The sequence below is a fragment of the Bos javanicus genome, chromosome 3 (assembly GCF_032452875.1).
Source record: "Bos javanicus breed banteng chromosome 3, ARS-OSU_banteng_1.0, whole genome shotgun sequence".
NCBI lineage: Eukaryota > Metazoa > Chordata > Mammalia > Artiodactyla > Bovidae > Bos > Bos javanicus.
The window spans coordinates 69641193-69661475 of NC_083870.1; the positions used below are offsets into that span (position 1 = coordinate 69641193).

A 20283-nucleotide genomic window follows, 5' to 3' on the forward strand; every position below is an offset into this window, starting at 1 on the left:
GAAGCCCTATTTTTAGTTTTTAAAGGAAACTCCATACTATTTTCCAAAGTGGCTGTACTGATTTATATTTCTACTGATAGTTCACCAGGTTTCCCTTTTCTCATACATCCTTGCCAGTTTTTATTGTTTCCTGCCTTTTTGATAAAGCGTTCTGACAGGTGTAAGGTGATATCTCATTGTAGTTTTGATTTGCATTTTCCTGATGATTAGTGATGTTGAGTACCTTTTCAGGTGCTTGTTGACCATCTGACTTTTTTGGGAAAATGTCCATTCAGGTCTTCTACTGATTTTTAAGTGAAGTTGTTTATTTTTTGATGTTGAATAGTATGAGTTATTTATATATTTTGGATATAAACTCCTTATCACATATATTGTTTGCAAATATCTTCTCCAGTTTAGTAGGTTGCATTTTCATTTTGTTGGTGGTTTTCTTCACTGTGCAAAAACTCTTTAGTTTGAACTAGTCATATTATTTTTGCTTTTGTTGCTATGGGATATTTGGAGACATATCCAAAAAGATATTGCTAGAACCAGTGTCAAAGAGGTTACTGCTTATGTTTTCTTCTAGGAGTTTTATGGTTTCATATCTTTCATTTAAATTTTTAATCCATTTTAGTTTACTTTGTTTATGGTGTGAGAAAGTTGTCTAGTTGGATTCTTTTGCAATTAGTTATCTGGTTTTTCCAACACTATTTATTGAAGAGACTGTTTCTCTCCACTGTACATTCTTGCGTCCTTTATTGTAGGTTAATTGACCATATTAGAGGGGGTTTACTTCTGAGCTCTCTATTCTATTCCATTCATCTGTGTGTCCGCTTTTGTGCCAGTATCATGCTGTTCTAATGACTATAGCTTTGTAGTATAGTTTGAAATCAGGGACTGTGATACCTCCAGCTTGGTTATTTCTCAAGATTGTTTTGGCTCTTTGGGATCTTTTGTGATTCCATACAAATTTTAGAATTATTTGTTCTAGTTCTTTGAAAAACGCTATAGGTATTTCAAAAGGGGTTGCATGGAATCTATGGATTGCTTTGGGTAATATGGTCATTTCAACAATATTAATTCTTACAATCTATGAGCACAGAGTGTCTTTCCATTTATTTGTGTCATCTTCAATTTCTTTTATCAATGTCTTATAGTTCTCAGAGTAAAGATATTTTACTTCCTATGTTAAATTTATTCCTAGGTATTTTATTTGTTGATTCAACATTGAGTGGATTGTTTTCTTCATTTCTAATACTTCATTATTAGTGTGCAGAAAAGCAACAAATTTCTGTCTATTAAACTTATATCCTGCAACTTTACTGAACTCTTTCATTAGTTTTGAGAGTGTTTTGGTAGAGTCTTAGTGTGTTCTATATGTAGTCATGTTATATGCAGATAGTAATAGTTTCATTGCTTCCCTTATGATTTGAATGCCTTTTTTCCCTTTTTTAAAATTTATTTATTTTAAATTGGAAGATAATTGCTTTATAATATTGTGCTGGTTTCTGTCATACATCAACAAAGATCAACCATAGGTGTATATATGTCCCCTCCCTCTTGAACCTGCCTCTCACTTCACACCCCATCCTACCCTTCTAGTTTGTTTTTTATTCCTTTTTCTTGTCTGGCTAGACTCCCCAATGCCAAGTTGAATGAAAGTTGTGAGATTGGGCATCCTTGTCTTGTTCTTGATCTGAGAAGGAAATCTTCCATGTTTTTACTGTTGAGCATAATATTGGATGTGGATTTGTCATATGTGACTTCTAAGGTATGTTCCCTCTATTCACACTTTGTTAAGAGTGTTTGTCATAAATGGATGTTGAATTCTGTCAAATTTTTTTCCTGTATTTATTAAGATGATCATATGACTTTCATCATTTATTTTGTTAATGTAGTGTCACATTGATTGCAGCTACTGAACCATCCTTCAATTCCTGGAATAAATTCTACTTTAATGTGTTGTTGCATTCAGTTTGCTAAATTTTTTTTGAGACTTTTTGCTTCTGTGTTCATAAGGGATATTTGTCTGTAATTTTCTCTGTGTTTGTGTGTCTGATTTGGTTCAGGGTAACACTGGACTCATAGAATAAATTCACAAGTATTCCCTTTTCTTCAATATTCTGGAGCAGTTTAAGAAGAATAGATAACTCTTCTTCAAATGTTTTGTAGAATTCCCCTGTGAAGCCATCTAGTCCTGTGACCTTTGTTTGTTGAGAGTTATTTTTTAAATTACTGATTCAGTATCATTACTAGTGATTGGTCTATTCAGATTGTCTATTTATTCTGAAAAGAGAGACTTGGAAATCTTGGCAGATTTTATGTTTCTAGGAATGTGTCCCTTTCTTCTAGGTTATCCACTTAGATGGATTTGGCAACTGTTTATAGGGCTTCCCTGGTGGCTCAGACAGTAAAGAATATGCCTGTTCATAGTATTTTCCTATTGATCTTCTGTATGGATGATCTATTGGTATAAGTAGAACTGTTATTGTATTATTGTGTCTTTCTTTATATTTGTTTATATTTTGCTTTACTTATTCAGGTGCTCCTTTGTTGAGTGTATAAATGTTATTATATGTTGTATTCTTTTGTTTTTTTGACCCCTTTATCATTATGTAATGCCCGTTTTATCTCTAGTTAAAGTCTATTATAAAAGTCTATTTTGTCTAATATGGGTGTTACTCCCCCAGCTTTCTTTTTGTTTCCATTTGCATGGAATATCTTTTTGTATCCCTTCTCTTTCACTCTCTTTATGTCTTTAGAGCTGAGTTGATTCCCCTGTAGCAACATATTAGATGAGTCTTTTTCTTAATGCATTGTTACCCTATATCTTTTGACTGGAGAATTTAGTTCATTTGCATTTAAAGTAATTATTGGTAGGTGTATACTAATTGCTGTTTTGTTAATTGTTTTCTGGTTGTTTTTGTAGTTCTTCTCCGTTATCTTCTTCTCTTGGTTACTTCCCTATGGTTTTATGTATTCTTTTAGTGTTATGTTTGAATTCCTTTCTCTTTATTTTTGTGTATTGTTAAGTTTCTCGTTTAACCATGAGGTTTGAATACACCGACTTGTATACATGGTCATCTATTTTAAGGTGATATTCTCAAGTTTGAAAGCATCTAAAAGCTTTGCATTTTTACCGCCCCCCCCCCCTCACATTTTATGTTTTTGACATCATATTTTAAATCTTTTAATTTTGAGTATCAACTCATTGTGGTTGATTGCACTGCTTTTGTCTTTTAACTTTCAGACTAGCTTTTCAAACAGCTGATCTCATACCATTCCTATATATTTGCCTTTACCAGTGAGATTCTTTTTTCATATATTTAAACATTTCTATTGTGACCTTTTCCACTTAAAGCAAATCCTTCAGCTTTTCTTGTAAGTTCGGTTTGGTGGTGATGAACTTTATTTTAGCTTTACCTGGATTTATTTCTCTCTTTAGTTATTTCTCCCTTTAATTCTGAATTCTTTAACTTTGCCAGATAGAGTATTTTGGACTGTAATTATTTTTTCTTTCATCACTTTACATATATCCTGCCATTCTCTTCTGATCTGTTAAGTTTCTGCTTAAAAATCAGCTAATAGCCTTACAGGTTTACCTTGTGTGGAATTTCTTGTTTTTCTCTTGCTGTCTTTGAAACTCTGTCTTTTGCTTTCTTAATTATAATGTATCTTGGTGTGAATCATTTTGGGTTCATCTTATCTGGGACTCTCTATGTCTCCTATATCTAAATGTCTCTTTCTTTCCCTAGAATAGGGAAGTTTTCCTCCATTATGTTTTCAAACAAGTATTCTTTTCCTTTCTCTCTCTTATTTTTCTTGGACCTCTATAATACAAATGTTAGTATGGTTGATGTTTCTCTATGCTATGCTATGCCAAGTCACTTCAGTCGTGTCCGACTCTGTGTGACCCCATAGATGGCAGCCACCAGGCTCCCCCGTCCCTGGGATTCTCCAGGCAAGAACACTGGAGTGGGTTGCCATTTCCTTCTCCAATGCATGAAAGTGAAAAGTGAAAGCGAAGTCGCTCAGTCGTGTCTGACTCTTAGAGACCCCATGGATTTCAGCCTACCAGGCACCTCCATCCATGGGATTTTCCAGGCAAGAGTACTGGAGTGGGGTGCCATTGCCTTCTCTAGAAGTTTCTCTAGAAGTCCCTTAAATTCCCTTTATTAAAGAAAAAAAAAAAAAACTTTCTTCTCTTTGCTTTTCTGATTGGATGATTTCTGCTATTCTCTCTTCCATGTAGCTGATCGTCTCTTTTGTATTATCTAATCTGCTATTGATTCCCTTTTTCAGTTATTGTATTAATCAGCTCTGATTGGTTCTGTCTTTATTTTCTAAGTCTTCATGGAAGATCTCACTGTATTTCTCCATTTCTCTTCTAAGTATACTGAGCATCCTTATGACTATTTCTTTGTATTCTATGTCAGGTAAAATATTTACCTCTGTTTCATTAAGATTTTCCCTCGGGTTTTATTTTGTTCTTTCACATAGAAAATATTTGTTTTTTCATTTTGTTTGACTCTTGGCATTTGTTTCTATGAATTATGCAAGATAGCTATCTGTCCTGGTCTGAAGGAGCAGCCTTGTATGGGACCGTCTACTGTGTAGACTGTTTGCACCTGCTAGCTTTGGCAGGCTAACTGGAGCTGGAACAGGTGTGAGGCAGGTGAAATCTCAAGGTACGTTGTGCCAAGTCTACCTTGGCAGGTTGGCAGGATTTAGGGTGGGCATGAGTTGGAGGCAATCCTGAAGCTGCCTTGGTGGAGCAGCTAGAATAGGAGTAGGCTCTGGCTGGGGGCAGTCCCTGGGTGTGCCATGTTGAGGCCATCTTGGTAGAATGGCTGGAGCTGGGGTGGCTGTGGACCAAGGAGAGTTCTGGAGGTGATTCAAACAATGGCACTTGCCAGTTCCTCTCGTACTGGGGAGAGTTCCAGTAGTTCACTGCCCGTTTAGCAAAAGCTCTAAGGTTAGTAAATGGATTTCTTTCCATATAATCTAGGTGCCCTTTAAAGTAGTGTGTTATTGTTTTTATTTTATATTTTTGCTGTATCTCAGGGTGGATAAGTCTGCACTCAGGCCCCTCAATAATACCTGCCCCTGTTGCAGGTCATGTCGTCAAAGGTGAGGTTTCAGTGTATAGTGTTTCTCTGTCTTTCCTACCAATTTCTATGTGGTCCTTCTATTTGTAGAGCTGTTCAGTAACCCCTCAGGATGAGTTGCTTTGTAAATAGGTGCAAATTGAGTGTGTTCATGGGAGGAGATGAGTTCAGGGTCTCTCTACTATATCGTCTTAGACCTCTTCCTGTATTTATGATTCAACTTCTAATGCCAAAGCAGAAAAGGAAGAGCTCAGCTTCTGGGCTTTGTGATATACACATATAGCTCTGTTGATGCTCAACAAAAGCTTTTGTAATTTCTAAAGTGCCATTATTAAGTAGACAACTTCAATTATTGTGATAACACAATGCTGTCTCCTAAGTTTATACAATCCTCGTGAACTTTTTATTCTTTTTGAAGTAATTGGTGTGTGTCTTGTCACTACTGTTGTTGTTAAGTTGCTAAGTAGTGTCCAACTTCCAACTTCTTTTGTGACCCCCACGGACTGTAGCCCACCAGGCTCCTCTGTCCATGGGATTTCTTAGGAAAGAATACTGGAGTGGGTAGCCATTTCCCTCTTCAGGGGATCTTCCCAACCCAGGGATAGAACCTGCGTCTCCTGCATTGGTAGGCAGAATCTTTACCACTGAGCCACTTGGGAAGCCCTCTTGTCACTGTAGAGGGAACTTAAATGTCTAGAAGTGGGGTCCATCATCAAGGAAAAATGTGGGGAAAAGTTTATTGAAAAAAGTACACAAAGGTCGATAAAAAATGTAGGTCCCATGTTGTAAAAATGTCTGAAAATGTTTCAAAATCATTTTGACTTGTAAACAGTTTGAAAGAAAAACTATATGTCTTATCACTCCTTTGAAAACTTTTAAGTAGTCTCAAAACGTGGAAGGAAATAAAAACAAATAATTTCCCTGAATGGCTAATTCTTTAGAATGCAAATGTGAATTGAAGATGTGCTTTAACTTGGCATTTATTTGCCTCATTTTGATTGGAGCAAATGGTCTAATATGATCAGTTATTTATCATTGTGACTCTATTCCACAGGAAGATGGGGACTACGAGACATCTTTAAAATTCATAGCCTATCCCTTTATTCCTCAAGAAGTGAATTTGTTCTTTGCACTTTAAAGACTCACCACCTACAAATTATTCCTAATAATGAAAATAATCAATCTAAAAGATATTATTAAAACTTGAAATCACCTTTAAATCAAACGATTTAAAGAAAAGTATTCATTAACTCTCTGCTTGTTGTGTGTCAGGCAATGTACTGGGTGCTAGAAATACAAAGATGGACTGAGCAAAGTTCCTGTTCAACAGAGCTTGCAAATGAGTAGGAAGAGAAGATGATAAAAGGATAAATGTGGTGAGTGCAATAACAGAGTTACCTACCCAGGCATGGCAAATGAAGAGTGTCTAGTGTGCTAGGAGGAGGGAGAGGTGAATCTGGAAAAACCTAAGAGGAGAGGTGACCCTTGAGCTGGTTCTTAAAGATATTCCAAGAAAAGTTGGCAGCGCACCTCAGCGTACAGAAACCTGAGAAAAACTGTCCTGGAAATGGTTTGGTGTATACCCAGTGTGTGAAGATCAGGATGAGGTGGAGAGAAATGATGCTGAAGAGGTTACAATGAGCAAAATCATCAAGGACTTATTCAACATGCCAGTGTGTTTGGTATTTTATTTTATAGACTCAGAAAAGACATTGAAGAATTTTAAGAAATTAACAATGAAATTTGTATTTTTAGAGGCTTTTGTTTAGGAAGCACTAGGAGAACACTGCTCTGTACAAGATCTAAATCTAGGGACACAAATCTCCTAGAAATGCTCCTAAACTTCAAAGTTTGTTCTTATTCTGTTGCCAATGAGTGTCATAGAGTGAGGGAAGAGGAGTGTTATAATCAAAGCAAAGACTGCAATGTAGAAACATGTAAGTGGCGATGACAGTTGGAGTCTAAACACTCTTGTGATGGTCTCCGGGTGCCCTGTGAGAAAAAAGGGGAGAATGCCACTGGAATCATCTTCCTCTTCGATACCGCTGTCGTTCCCTTACCCTCAGTACCCGACAATGTTTCTAACTCTTCCCCTCCCCCAATGTCTTACGTCACTTCCCAGGAGATGAAGTGTATTCTTCACTGACTTGCTAGCTGGTCAGGTCCTCAGCGTGGATATTTTTCTACAGCACCTGGGAAATTACAGCCATTGCTAGAAAGTCTAGAGCAAACCGACCACCTTGTGTCTTTGAGTGCCAGCTGTGTCTTTGGGATTAGTGGTTTGGAGGCTGGGCTGAGCAGGAATGCAATGAATTTCTTAGGCGCTGGAGGTCAGTGAGCCAGACTTCATGGCAGAATTTTACCAAGCAGTGGCTGCAACAGCTGGTAAAGAATGTAAGGCATTAAAAATCAAAGAAGATAGCCAGAGATAGTGGAGTCATGGCCACAACTTTACTGAGAGAACTTTGGATGTATCACTTAAAGATCTGGGAATGGTGTCCATCTGAGCAAATCCACATCAGCAGTCTGCCTCCTAGCTTGTTTCTTTCCAAGAGATGTCAAACCATCAAGAATTTCAAGACTTCTTTTGCAACTATAACTGAAAGGAATCTACACATTATAACTCAAGTCTACTATTGGTCCATGGGGTATCAAGTAGAGCCTTTGTGCTCCAGAAATGAGAGAAGGGAGTACATGACCTTACTAAAGGTCATGTTTTTATAATTTAGCTGGATTGGGATGGCTGATTTCACTGTCATTACCAAGTGTTGGAATAATTATATGATAGCCCCATTACCAGCTTTCCTAATGATGATTTAGTAAAATTATGGAAAAATGAGGAGACAGAGATGTTTGTTCCTCTACACTGATGTTTGTTTGAATCCAACAATACTTTTTGTAAACTATATGTGAAATCTTTGGAACTGGTAGCAGATGCTCCTATCTTATAAGTGCTCTCTACAACAATATGAAAACAAATTACATTCTTTAAGGTTGAAGGGTTTATTTTTTCTATTAAAATAAATAATGAATTTTCAGAAAGAAAGAAGACTGCAGTGTAGTGAGGTAAACACTATGTAGCCATTCAGGTTGCAATGGAAAGTCTAAGGAGAGAGTAAATCATGTGGAAGGGAGTGGCACTGCTTGCCTGATATGGTCATTCTTGAAGGGGACCAAAGGATGTATAAGAGTTTTTTTTTTATGTAGGAAAGGGCAAGGAGTAACCCAGAGATGCATATGGAGGAAGAGACTTTGCATGACTCATGTATTTATAGTAGTAGGAGGGGAGAGTATGGTTGGAAGATAAAATTGCTTAGGTTGCAAGAACTCAGATACTGAAGAGCATTGTATATCTGAAGGCACAGAGTTTGACCTTTATTCTAAAGGGTGTGAGATGAATGGCAAGCTTCTGCTCTTTTTTAAAGATTTTATTTTATATTGGAGTATAGTTGATTAACAATGCTGTGTTAGTTTCAGGTCAGGGGAGTTGCATGATTAGATTTGCTTCAGCTGTCTTTATTTGTCATTTCTTCTTTCTCCCCTTTGTCATATTCTCTCCAGTACAGATTTATTTACAGCTCTCCTCAAACTGATTTTGAAAAGGTCACCAATGACTTCCATCGTGCCAAGTATAGTGGGCAACATCTTTTATTTTAATTTCACAGCAGCATTTGACAAAGGTGACGACTCTTGCCACTTTCATTTTTTGAAGTATAGTTGATTTTATAGTGTTGTGCCAATCTGTGCTGTGACTTAGTTACACATATAGATACACATTTTAAAAATATTTTTTCCATTATGGTTTATCATAGGATATTGAGTATAATTTCCTGTGCTATACATTAGGGCTTTATTGTTTATCCATTCTAAATATAATAGCTTGTATCTACCAACCCCAAACTCTCAGTCCATCCACCACCCCCCGCCAACAACCTTGGCAACCACAAGTGTGTTCTCTATGTTTATGAGTCTGTTTCTATTTTGTAGATAGGTTTATTTGTGCCATGCTTTAGATGCCACATATGAGTTATATCATATGGTATTTGTCTTTCTCTTTCTGACTTACTACACTTCACATGATAGTCTCTAGCTGAGTCTATGTTGCTGCAATATTTCACTCTTTTTTATGGCTGAGTAGTATTCTGTTATATACACACCACATCTTCTTTGTCCAATCATCTGTCAATGGCCATTTAAGTTGTTTTCATGTTTGGCTATTGTAAACAGTGCTGCTATGAACATAGGGGTACATGTATCTTTTTGAATTATATTTTTTTCCCGGTATGTTCTCAGGAGCAGGATTGCTAGATCATATGGTAATTCTATTTTTAGTTTTCTGAGGAACTTCCATACTGGCTGCTTGGGTGCTAAGTTGCTTCAGTCCTGTCCAACTCTTTGGGACCCCATGGACAGTATATAGCCTGCCAGTTTCCTCTGTCCATGGAATTCTCGAGGCCAGAATGTTGGAGTGGGTCTCCATGGCCTCCTCCAGGAGATCTTCCTGACCCAGGGATCGAATCTACGTCTCTTATGTCTTCTGCATTGCAGGAAGATTCCTTACCACTAGTGCCACCAGGGAAGTCCCCATATGGCTATACCAACTTATATTCCCACCAACAATGTAGGAGGGTTCCCTTTTCCACACCCTCTCCAGCATTTGTTATTTGTAGACTTTTTAATGATAACCATTCTGACTGGTGTGACCACTCTCTCCCTTTTGAAACAGTCTTTTCTCTTGGTTTCCTTGACATCATACTCACCTGATGCTTCTTGCAGCTCATTGCTACTTCCTTTTTAGTCTCCTTTTCTGTGTCCTCAACCCCTACTTGATCTCCAAATATGAGAGTGCCTTGGTCCTCATCCTTTACTTTTCTCTAGTCTACTTTTACTCTAGGTCAATGACTTTAAATATTATCTACATGTCAGTGACTCCCAAGCTTTATATCTCTAGCAATGACTCTCCGTCAACCTCCATATTTCTTTATTCAACTGCCTATTTGACTTCTGTACTTGAAGTCATGGTACTTATTCAAACTTAATTTGGCCAAATAGAACTCTTGATTCTTACTTGCAGTTGAAAGCTCTAAAACCTCCTCCATCAGTCTTTTCCATTTCAGAGAGTGACACCAGTATCCTCACCCTGTTACTCAAGTTACAGGTTCTTGGCTTCCTCTTCCCACCCTCCCCCCATTTCTCACATTCAATGCATCAGCAAGTCTTATTGGCTTTAGCTCCAAAATATATCCCCAGAATACCTACTTCTCTTTTTTACAGTCATCATCATCCACAGCACCGAATATCCTAGTTATACTTTAGCACTAGACTCTAGATTGATCTGTTTTCTTTTCTTATTTTTCTATAATCCATTCTACATAAAAAACCTTGAGTGAGCTTTCAAATCATGAATTAATCATAGCTCTTCTCCTTAATGCATTTTCAATAGCTTTCCATACTATCTATGTAAATTAAACTCAAACTTATGTCCTACATGAGTGCCCTCTGTATGACTCACTTATATCATCCTGTACCACTCTTTCTCTCTCTCATCCTCTTATCATAGCCATGCTTGCCTTCTTCTCATTTCTTAAAGATTTTAAACTTGCAGCCATCCTGGGTACACTGACTGAAATACTTTGAGCCCAGACCTTTGCATGAATAGCTACCTCTTATCATCCATTTTTAACTGCCATTAACCAAGAGCCCTTCATGACAACCCAGTCTTCCAATCACTATCTACAACATCATTTAATTGTACTTTCTTTATAATATTCATCACTGTTGAAAATTTCTTTATTCATTTTTTTCTCACAATTAATATCCTGTCTAAAAGATCAGGTTTGTGAGCAGCAAGAACCTTGAATGTTTTGTTCATCAGTGTATTCCCTATGGTTAGAAAAGTCCCTGACATATAATATGTGTCTGGTGAATGACTAAGCAAACTATTATCCTAGCTTCAAAGCCAGGGATATCCTGGAGAGAAGAGAAACTAGATGAAACAAAGGCAGGATACCATTTAGATGAATTTTCAGTTATCTAGCTGACAAATGATTAAAACCTTGACTGAGGCAGTGGCTCTGCAAAGGAATAAATCTAAGAGGTAATAAGAAGGCAAAAATCTACAAGGCTTTAGGACTGATTGTATGCTGAGGATAGAAGAGATGGTCTAGCATGACTGTACTAATAACTGGAAGCATTACGGTTATATTCATGAAGGTAGGGAACACATGAGGAAGAGCCGGAATGGTTATGAAGAGCAGAGAAGATAGCTAATTTAGTTTGTGAAATGTTGAGTTTTGAAATGCCTACGGCCTCTCCAGGTAAGAGTATTCAGTAGAGAGTCAGAAATATACTTATGAAGCTCTTTGATATATTGATATATTTCTTTTAACTAAAAAAGTATCTAAATACAAGGGAAGATAGAAAGAATGTTAACTCTAATAGAAAAATGTGTAAGTTTTCTCTTCTGAGAAATAATTCCTTATCCTTGTTGCTCTCAGAGTACTCTGTGTGCTTATAACGCTGTGTTGTAATCAATAGTTTGCTTGGCTAGCTCCTCAATTAAGCCATGAGTTCTGCCAAATAGAGCTGAATACAACAGATAATACATGATAAATAACAGTTTCAATCATGTTGTTGTGGTTGTTTAGTTGCCAAGTCATGTTCAACTCTTTGCAACCCCATGGACTGCAGCATGCCAGGCTTCCCAGTCCTTCACTATCTCCCAGAGTTTGCTCAAACTCATATCCATTGAGTCAATGATACCATCCAACCATCTCATCCTCTGTCGTCCCCTTCTCCTCCTGTCCTCAGTCTTTCCCAGCATCAGGATCTTTTCCAGTGAGTCAGCTCTTCACATCAGGTGGCCAAAGTATTGGAGCTTCAGTTTAAGCTTCAGTCCTTCCAATGAATATTCAGGGTTGATTTCATTTAGGATTGATTGGTTTGATCTCCTTGCATGTTACACATGCCACGCCCCCCCCTTCAAATTTCACAAATGACTTCCCACTGCCTAAAAGTTAACTCCAAATTCCTTAACATGATACTGAAATCTTGACACAAATTTGTCTTAAGTTATCTGACTAAACTATACTCTCTGGGGTTTCTAAACTCTTGAATGAACTCTCTGTTGAGACAAACCAAGTCATGTGCATTTCACCAGGGTCTGAAAATTGATTTTGTCTGTGTTCTAGAATTATTCTAATTCAGGGATGATGATTAGTATTAACAAAGCTCACAAGAGACTGATGTATAAAGCCAGAATGTTAATGCAATCATTTACATTGAGAAATTTAATTGCTGAGAAGTCCTGATGTTCCTTGGCCTGACCAGCACTTTGCTCCCTTTAGGCAAACTACACAAGAAACCTAATTATCAAAAAAGTTGCTGGGTGAATGTGTAGTCAGAAAAGGAAATTACATGAGTGGAATGGCTAATGGCAAGGCTCTTCCAGCCTGGCTATCTATTGACAGAACAGCATCTTCACATTAGACCCTTATTTCAATTTGTCTTAGTGCCCTAATCTGGAGGGTGCTCAGATGGGCAGAGCTGTTTGAGCATCATATGCAGTTCTCTTTAGATATGTTAATAGATTCAAGAAGTTTGGAATCAAGGCTTTTTAGACTGGGAGGCTTTGTCTCATTGGGGTGACTATGTGCATTAATCATGTGTTGAATCAGTTTAAGTTTCAGAAAGCAGTATTATTTTCTCCACACTCACATTTTGGAGAAGTATCTCACTGACACCTCAAGTGGTAATCTTCCTTGCTCCATGGCCCTGCTCAGGACCCACCTCCTCTGCCCTCCAGCCTCAGAATGCCTTCCCTCCACTGAAATCCTGCAGCTTTTACTATGGATGGTATACAGCACATAATACTTGTGATTTCTTTTTAGCTTTTGGTACTCATGTATTGTCTTATCATCTGATTTGTAATTCCTTGGAGGACAGAGATCTGCGTTCAGTATGTGTGTAAGTAGGTAATGATTAGCCTCTTTTTTTTTTTTTTTTTTTATTCTTCTCAATATAGCACCAGTTAGAGCACCTACTCCTTGGATGGCATTCTGGTACAAGGAAAGGGGTTGTTTCTTCCATCAGTTCAGTTCAGTCCAGTCACTCAGTCGTGTCCGACTCTTTGCGAGCCCATGAACCATAGCATGCCAGGCCTCCCGTCTATCACCAACTCCCAGAGTCCACCCAAACTCATGTCCATTGAGTCGGTGATGCCATCCAACCATCTCATCCTCTGTCGTCCCCTTCTCCTCCTTCCCTCAATCTTTCCCAGCATCAGGGTCTTTTCAAATGAGTCAGTTCTTTGTATCAGGTGGCCAAAGTATTGGAGTTTCAGCTTCAACATCAGTCCCTCGAATGAACAACCAGGACTGATCTCCTTTAGGATGGACTGGTTGGATCTCCTTGCAGTCCAAGGGACTCTCAAGAGTCTTCTCCAACACTACAGTTCAAAAGCATCAATTCTTAGGTGCTCAGCTTTCTTTATAGTCCAACACTCACATCCATATATGACCACTGGAAAAACCATAGCCTTGACTAGATGGACCTTTGTTGGCGAAGTAATGTCTCTGCTTTTTAATATGTTGTATAGGTTGGTCATAACTTTCCTTCCAAGGAATAACCGTCTTAATTTCATGGCTGCAATCACCATCTGCAGTGATTTTGGAGCCCAGAAAAATAAAGTCAGTCACTGTTTCCACTGTTCCCACATTTATTTGCCATGAAGTGATGGGACCAGATGCCATGATCTTAGTTTTCTGAATATTGAGCTTTAAGCCAACTTTTTCACTCTCCTCTTTCACTTTCATCAAGAGGCTCTTTAGTTCTTCTTCACTTTTTGCCATAAGGGTGGTGTCATCTGCATATCTGAGGTTATTGATATTTCTCCCGGCAATCTTGATTCCAGCTTGTGCTTCCTCCAGCCCAGTGTTTCTCATGATGTACTCTGTATATAAGTTAAATAAGCAGGGTGACAATATACAGCCTTGACATACTCCTTTTCCTATTTGGAACCAGTCTGCTGTTCCATGTCCAGTTTTAACTGTTGCTTCCTGACCTACATACACATTTCTCAAGAGGCAGGTCAGGTGGTCTGGTATTCCCATCTCTTTCAGAATTTTCCACAGTTTATTGTGATCTACACAGTCAAAGGCTTTGGCATAGTCAATAAAGCAGCAATAGATGCTTTTCTGGAACTCTCTTGCTTTTTCGATGATCCATCGGATGTTGGCAGTTTGATCTCTGGTTCCTCTGCCTTTTCTAAAACCAGCTTGAACATCTGGAAGTTCATGGTTCACGTATTGGCTGTGCTTAAAAATGTCAAGCTTCTTTAATTTGCATCTTCTTTCAGATGAGTTTTCTATTAAAAAACTAAGTAAATCCTTTCTCCATGTCCTGAGAAGATAGTGCATGACCTTTATTACAGGGTGCCAATTGTAGCAATTTGGACTTTATTTTTTTCCAGACCTGGATCACAGGTCAAGCAAGTGGTCATAACATTTTAATGACTTTTCTCTGACACAAAAATAATGGAATAAACAGAATAAGCTGACTTTTTCCACTGGGACCTGTAAATCTTTGACCTGCTTTGACATAGCATATTCACATCCACAGTCCACACTGTGTACAGTCATGCCCTCTGTGGATACTTCGTAAAAACTAATTGAATTGAAAAATAGTCTGAGATGTATTCTATAAGTTTTAGTAATTCAAATAGCTCAGAGAACTCTGACACTGTCTTCCTGTTACCCAAGCATCTTGTTAAGGAATTTGAACCCCTGTATCACACCAATATCATCTGAAAATGGTGTAGGATTTGCATAACTTCAAATAGGGTAGAGTGTTAATAATGACTTTAAAGTCCTGAAGTTTAAACCTATATGTAATGCTTCACTTCTCTGTGATGATTGGGCTCAAATGCTGTGGTCATTATCCAGCCTCTTTTGAGGGTCACCTTTGTACTTATCCATAGGATCTATGTCACATTTCTTCTTCCACATCTTTGTTTTCTTTTATTCCTTCAACAAATATTTGTAGTACACCTTACTCTGTGATAAGAATTATGCTAGTTGGTAATAATACAAAGATAAAATGTCCTTGTCCTCAAAGAATTAGCATATAGTAGAAGAGATAGGCAGTGGAAAAGAGTTTACTTCAATGTGGGAAGTACTGCCATGGAAGAGAGAAGGACCTAACTCTCAGTGGATGCCTTATGTGACGGCATCACATAAGATTAATTTTTATTTATTTATATAAGATTAATTTTTATTTATTTATATAAGATTAATGCTCTTCCAAAGATTAATTTTTATTTATTCTCACTCAGAAGTTATTGACTGATTATCTATTATGTGCCCTCTGTTCTCTGGGCATTAGAGATACAGTGATGAACAAGACAGGCCACATGCTGGTTCTCTTGGAAGGGGAAAGAGATGGGGCAGATAACATCTGAGAAATGAAGATGACAGTTTCATAAAGTGATAAGTATGAAGAAGAAAATAAAACAGAGGATGTGTTAGTACCTGGCCAGAGTGTGACTGGGAGCATTAATTTAGATTTGGTGGTCAGGGAAGATCTTTCTTTGGAGGTGACGATGGAAATGAGACTTGAATGATAAAGAGCAGCCAGCCATGGGAAGATTGAAGACACTGCATTTCAGATAGAGGAAGAACAAAATGTAAAATCCCTAAGGTAGGAATGAGCTTCTGTGCTCAAGGAGTAGAAAGAAGGCCCCTGTGAGCACAGCATGGTGGATGGGGGCAGGGAACTGGGGAGGGAGTGTGGGTTGTTAGGAGAACCCCGAAAGCACATTCTACTAAGTGCAATGGAAAAGCTATTTGAGGGTTTTAGTAGGAGAGTAAGTTAGTCTAATACATTATGAAAGCTCATTCTAACTACTGGAGAATGGCTTTTAAGAGTCCTAAAGCAGAAGCGAGGAGATCAATAGGCAGATTTTGCAGTCATTGACGTGAAGGAGTCAGTGATTTGGCCTAGGATGGCAGTAATGGAGATGGAAAGATGTGAATAGATTCAGACGTGTTCTGGTGGCAGTGTTTATTGATATGAAAGGTGAGGGAAAGAAGTCAGAGATAACTGCTGGATTGTGACTAGCTGAAGCTCCAATATTTTGGTCACCTGATGTGAAGAGCTGACTCATTGCATAAGACCGTGATGATGGGAAAGATGGAAGGCAGGAAGAGAAGGGGACGATAGAGGATGAGATGGTTGGACAGGCATCACTGACTCAATGGACTTGAGTCTGAGCAAAAGGAGACAGCAAAGGACAGGGAAGCCTGGCATGCTATAGTCCATGGGGTTGCAAAGAGTCGGACCTAACTTAGTGACCGAACAACAAGATGTGTGACGTGAACATTTGGGCATATGACAGTTCCCCTTCCTAAGAATGGAAAGATTAGGGGAGGTGCAGGTGTGCTGGTTCAGAAATCAAGACTTCTGTTTTGGCTGGTAGGTTTTATGTGCAAAGTAGATATTCATGTAGTGATGCTCTATGTGAGTCTGGAGGTCAGTGAAGAATAAAGTGAGAGTGGGAGACTGAGAGTTGTTGGTCATAGGCATTTAGATAATATTAATATTTAAAGCCGAGTGTCTGGATAAGATCACTTAGGAGGGTAAAGAAGAGGCCCAAGGACAAAACTTTGGATTTGACAGCATTTGGAGGTCAAGCAGAGATGAAGGAGCAGGCAAAGGAGCTCTCAGTGAGTTAGGAAAAGCCAAAAGAATGCAGTGTTATAGAAATTAAGAGTGTTATAAGAGTTTGTTTTTTATTTACTTATTTTTAAAGTTGCCAACTGTGTTGACAGCTTTGAAAAATCAGGCAAGATAAAGCCTGAGAAGCCACCACTGGATCTGGCAACATGAACATTGTCAGAGACCTCATCCAAAGCAGTCTCAGTGATGTCATGGGCACTCAGGTCTGGCAAGGGAAAGGAAGTTAGAGACTGTGAGGTGAAAACCCGGAGGGGGCTTCTAGAGACTAAAACTTATAATTCATTAATTATAAGTTTATAATTATAGATTATTTATAATTAATTATTAATTAATTATTTAAAGATTAATTGTAATCTTTCAGTAAGTTTTATCAGAGGGTGAGTGGAATCTGGGATCAAAGTAGAGTTTCTGAAGAGGAACGATTCTAGGACACAGTAGTGTGTGGAGCTGGAGATGATCCAGGACGCTGATGATGCAAGAACAAGGGAAACCTATGGACATGAAGTCCTGAAGATAGAAAGTGAAAACGAAGTCGCTCAGTCATGTCCAACTCTTCGCAACCCTGTGGATTGTAGCCCGCCAGGCTCCTCCGTCCATGGGATTCTCCAGGCAAGAATACTGGAGTGGGTTGCCATTTCCTTCTCCAGGGGATCTTCCCAACCCAGGGATCGAACCCGGGTCTCCTGCATTGCAGGCAGACGCTTTAACCACTGTGCTACCACGAAACTGGAGAGTCTGGCCTTTGGTAGAAACAGGGGTTCCTAGTCCATAGTACAAGATGGTAAGCAGGGACTAGACTAGAGATATTGAGTGTCAATAGTTTTGGTGATGATGAGAGATTCTTACTGCTTGCTTTTAACTATTTAATGAATTATGAGATAAGTTATCAGACAGGGATGGGCTTATGGTGGTGGCAGCGGTGGCAGGCCCAGGTGTATAAGGACTGAGAGGAGAAAGGGTGAAACAGTCATTTTGGGAAGTGGAGAAGTGAGCATACATATATGATTAATGCAGAATGTATACATATATATTATGTTTCCCATATTGTTCATTGTTGTTCAGTCGCTAAGATCTGTCTGACTCTTTGCAACCCCATGGACTGCAGCATGCCAGGCTTCCCTGTCCTTCACTATCTCCCAGAGTTTTCTCAAATTCATATCCATTGAGTTGGCGATGCCATATAGAGAATATTATTCTAGTCTTAGAAAGATTTAAGAGAACGTGAATATTGTTCTGATGGATCATAAATATTTTTAGACACAGATACTGAGATAGCTGGAGTTGAGGGGCAGTACCCTGGGGTACCTCACATAGATGGAGGGTCTGGAATAGTATTTTGAAGGAACATACCATCAGATGAGACAGGAAAGTGTGTATCATGCAAAGTGGATTTGGTTAACTAGATCAGAAAGCAGAAGCTAATATAAAATATAGCTGAAAAATAGAAGGGGTTGGATCTGGTGTGTGAAATATTGGCAAGATTTCATTTCAGTTATAATAGAGAGGGGGAAAAAGAGGTTTAGGCAGATTCTAGATCATACATTAATTTATTCTATCATTCATAACTCTTTTAACTGTTATACACTGTGGGGTATACAGAAATGAATAAGACACAGGTTGTACTCTCAATAAACTTGAAATTTAAACTACTAGATTTAACAGAAAGCTACTTCTCTGTAGAGGTGTAAAAGCACAATTCAAGGGGACAGGGTAAAATGAATAATTACTCCTGATTAGAATGATCAAGGAGTGTTTCTTGAGGATATTATTTGAGCTGGACTCTGCAGGAGTAGAATCAGAGAATGAAGAAGAAAATCCGACTCATGGAGGCATGTTACAGATAGAGTTTTCCAGAACCAGATGCTGAGATGGAGTTTGGGATCAAGCTCTCTGGTAGGGAATAACACCTGTGGAAAGAAGAGGAAGAAGTAGAATTACATAGAGGGAGATGTCAGTCTGTTACCAGACCCCACAAAACCTCAGCCCACATTTTAGGGAGCTCTGCAGCAAGGACTGCCCTGCTGAGGGGTCCAGAGTAACTTTGAACTGGCTGCACCTTTATGAGCCCACCTGACTCAGTCCCTGATTTGTGAGCTTCTCAGGAGGAGTGAGTGGTGGAAGTGGACCCTGAAGATGCTGTCAACTAGAAACCGTCTGCAACCATATCTGCTGTAGCCATTAGTAGCTTCTTCCTTGAGGGGGAACCTGGGTAGTGCATCTTTGTGTGGAATATAGTGTGTAAGTGCATGGTATGTCCCCTCATGGTTCCAGAGGAGTTGGAAGAGAGACTAGGGCAAAAGATCCTTGGGGAATAAAACTGGACAGATCGTTTGGGATTATGATTTGCAAGTCATGCATGAGCACTGGAACGTTTTTGTTCCTATGAGGATCTTAGGTCTATATAATGCTTGAGTGCTCTGCTTTTAGGAACGAACTCCAGGTAGTGGACCTAGGGCAGCAGAACCTCTTAGAAAGAATAGTTGCCGTAAAGCGAGCTGCCTAATGAATTTGGTAGTGGGAAATGAAAGGTGGGGAAGACCACACACTATGTCCATTTTCATTTGGATCCCTTGTTCTTGGATAACAGTGTTTATGATGGTTCACTCAGCAGAGACATCTAACCTTTCCCCTTTAATCACAACTAAAATGTTTTGAGGGGACCCATATAGCCCCTCTTTTTGAAAAAGCTAAAACATACCTGTGTCAGAAGACTATATCAGCATATATTTTTCAAGTATTTTGGGCTTTCCTAGCGGCTCAGGTGGTAAAGAATCTGCCTGCAATGCAGGATATCTGGGTTCAGTCCCTGGGTTGGGAAGCTCTCTTGGAGAAGGGAATGGCTGCCAACTCCAGTATTTTTGCCTGGAGAATTCCATGGAGAGAGGAGCCTGGTGGGCTATAGTCCATGGGGTCACAAATAGTCGGTCACAACTGAGTGACTAAGACTCACTTTTCTTTTGTTCTTGTGCTTAGGCTGTTTTGGCATTGAAGGGATTTGTTTTCCACTTGCTCTCCATCCATCATGATTGATAGTGAATTCTTTTGGCAGGGGAATGGGGAGGGAGAGATTTTTCTGTTTAAAAATAGAGATAGTCGGTGTCCAGAAGGATCAGGAGACGAATGAACTGGCTCAGTCAGGAAGCCAGGGTGGGTGGAAGGCAGCAGGCAGCTTGCAAGAATTTGGGCCTGGGGTGTGGTGCCGTCTTGTGACTGGGCTGTAGAATGTTAAATGAGGACTCTGTTAGTGTCCCAATGTAGAATTTCTAAGTCTTTCAGAAACCAGCAGTGGAGCAGGCGACCAAGTCCAAATAGAAGCACAGAGGACTTGAGAGTATAAAGATAGTATCAGGAAGCAGAATGGCCAAGTCTGGAAGACTCATATTCATTTACTAGCATGCCACTTTAACTGCTTCTTAATGTAATGACAGGGCTTTGCTGCCACAGTTATTTTCTAGTTAGA

General features: G+C 38.9%; 1 protein-coding gene and 1 pseudogene across 3 annotated transcripts in view; both read left to right on the forward strand.

The window, feature by feature from the left end:
* The window catches only part of SLC44A5 (solute carrier family 44 member 5), a 425439-nt gene that overhangs the window by 252253 nt on the left and 152903 nt on the right, over positions 1-20283 (forward strand). The window lies entirely within an intron of this gene.
* On the forward strand, positions 7103-7632 carry LOC133245337 (uncharacterized protein C14orf119 homolog; annotated as a pseudogene).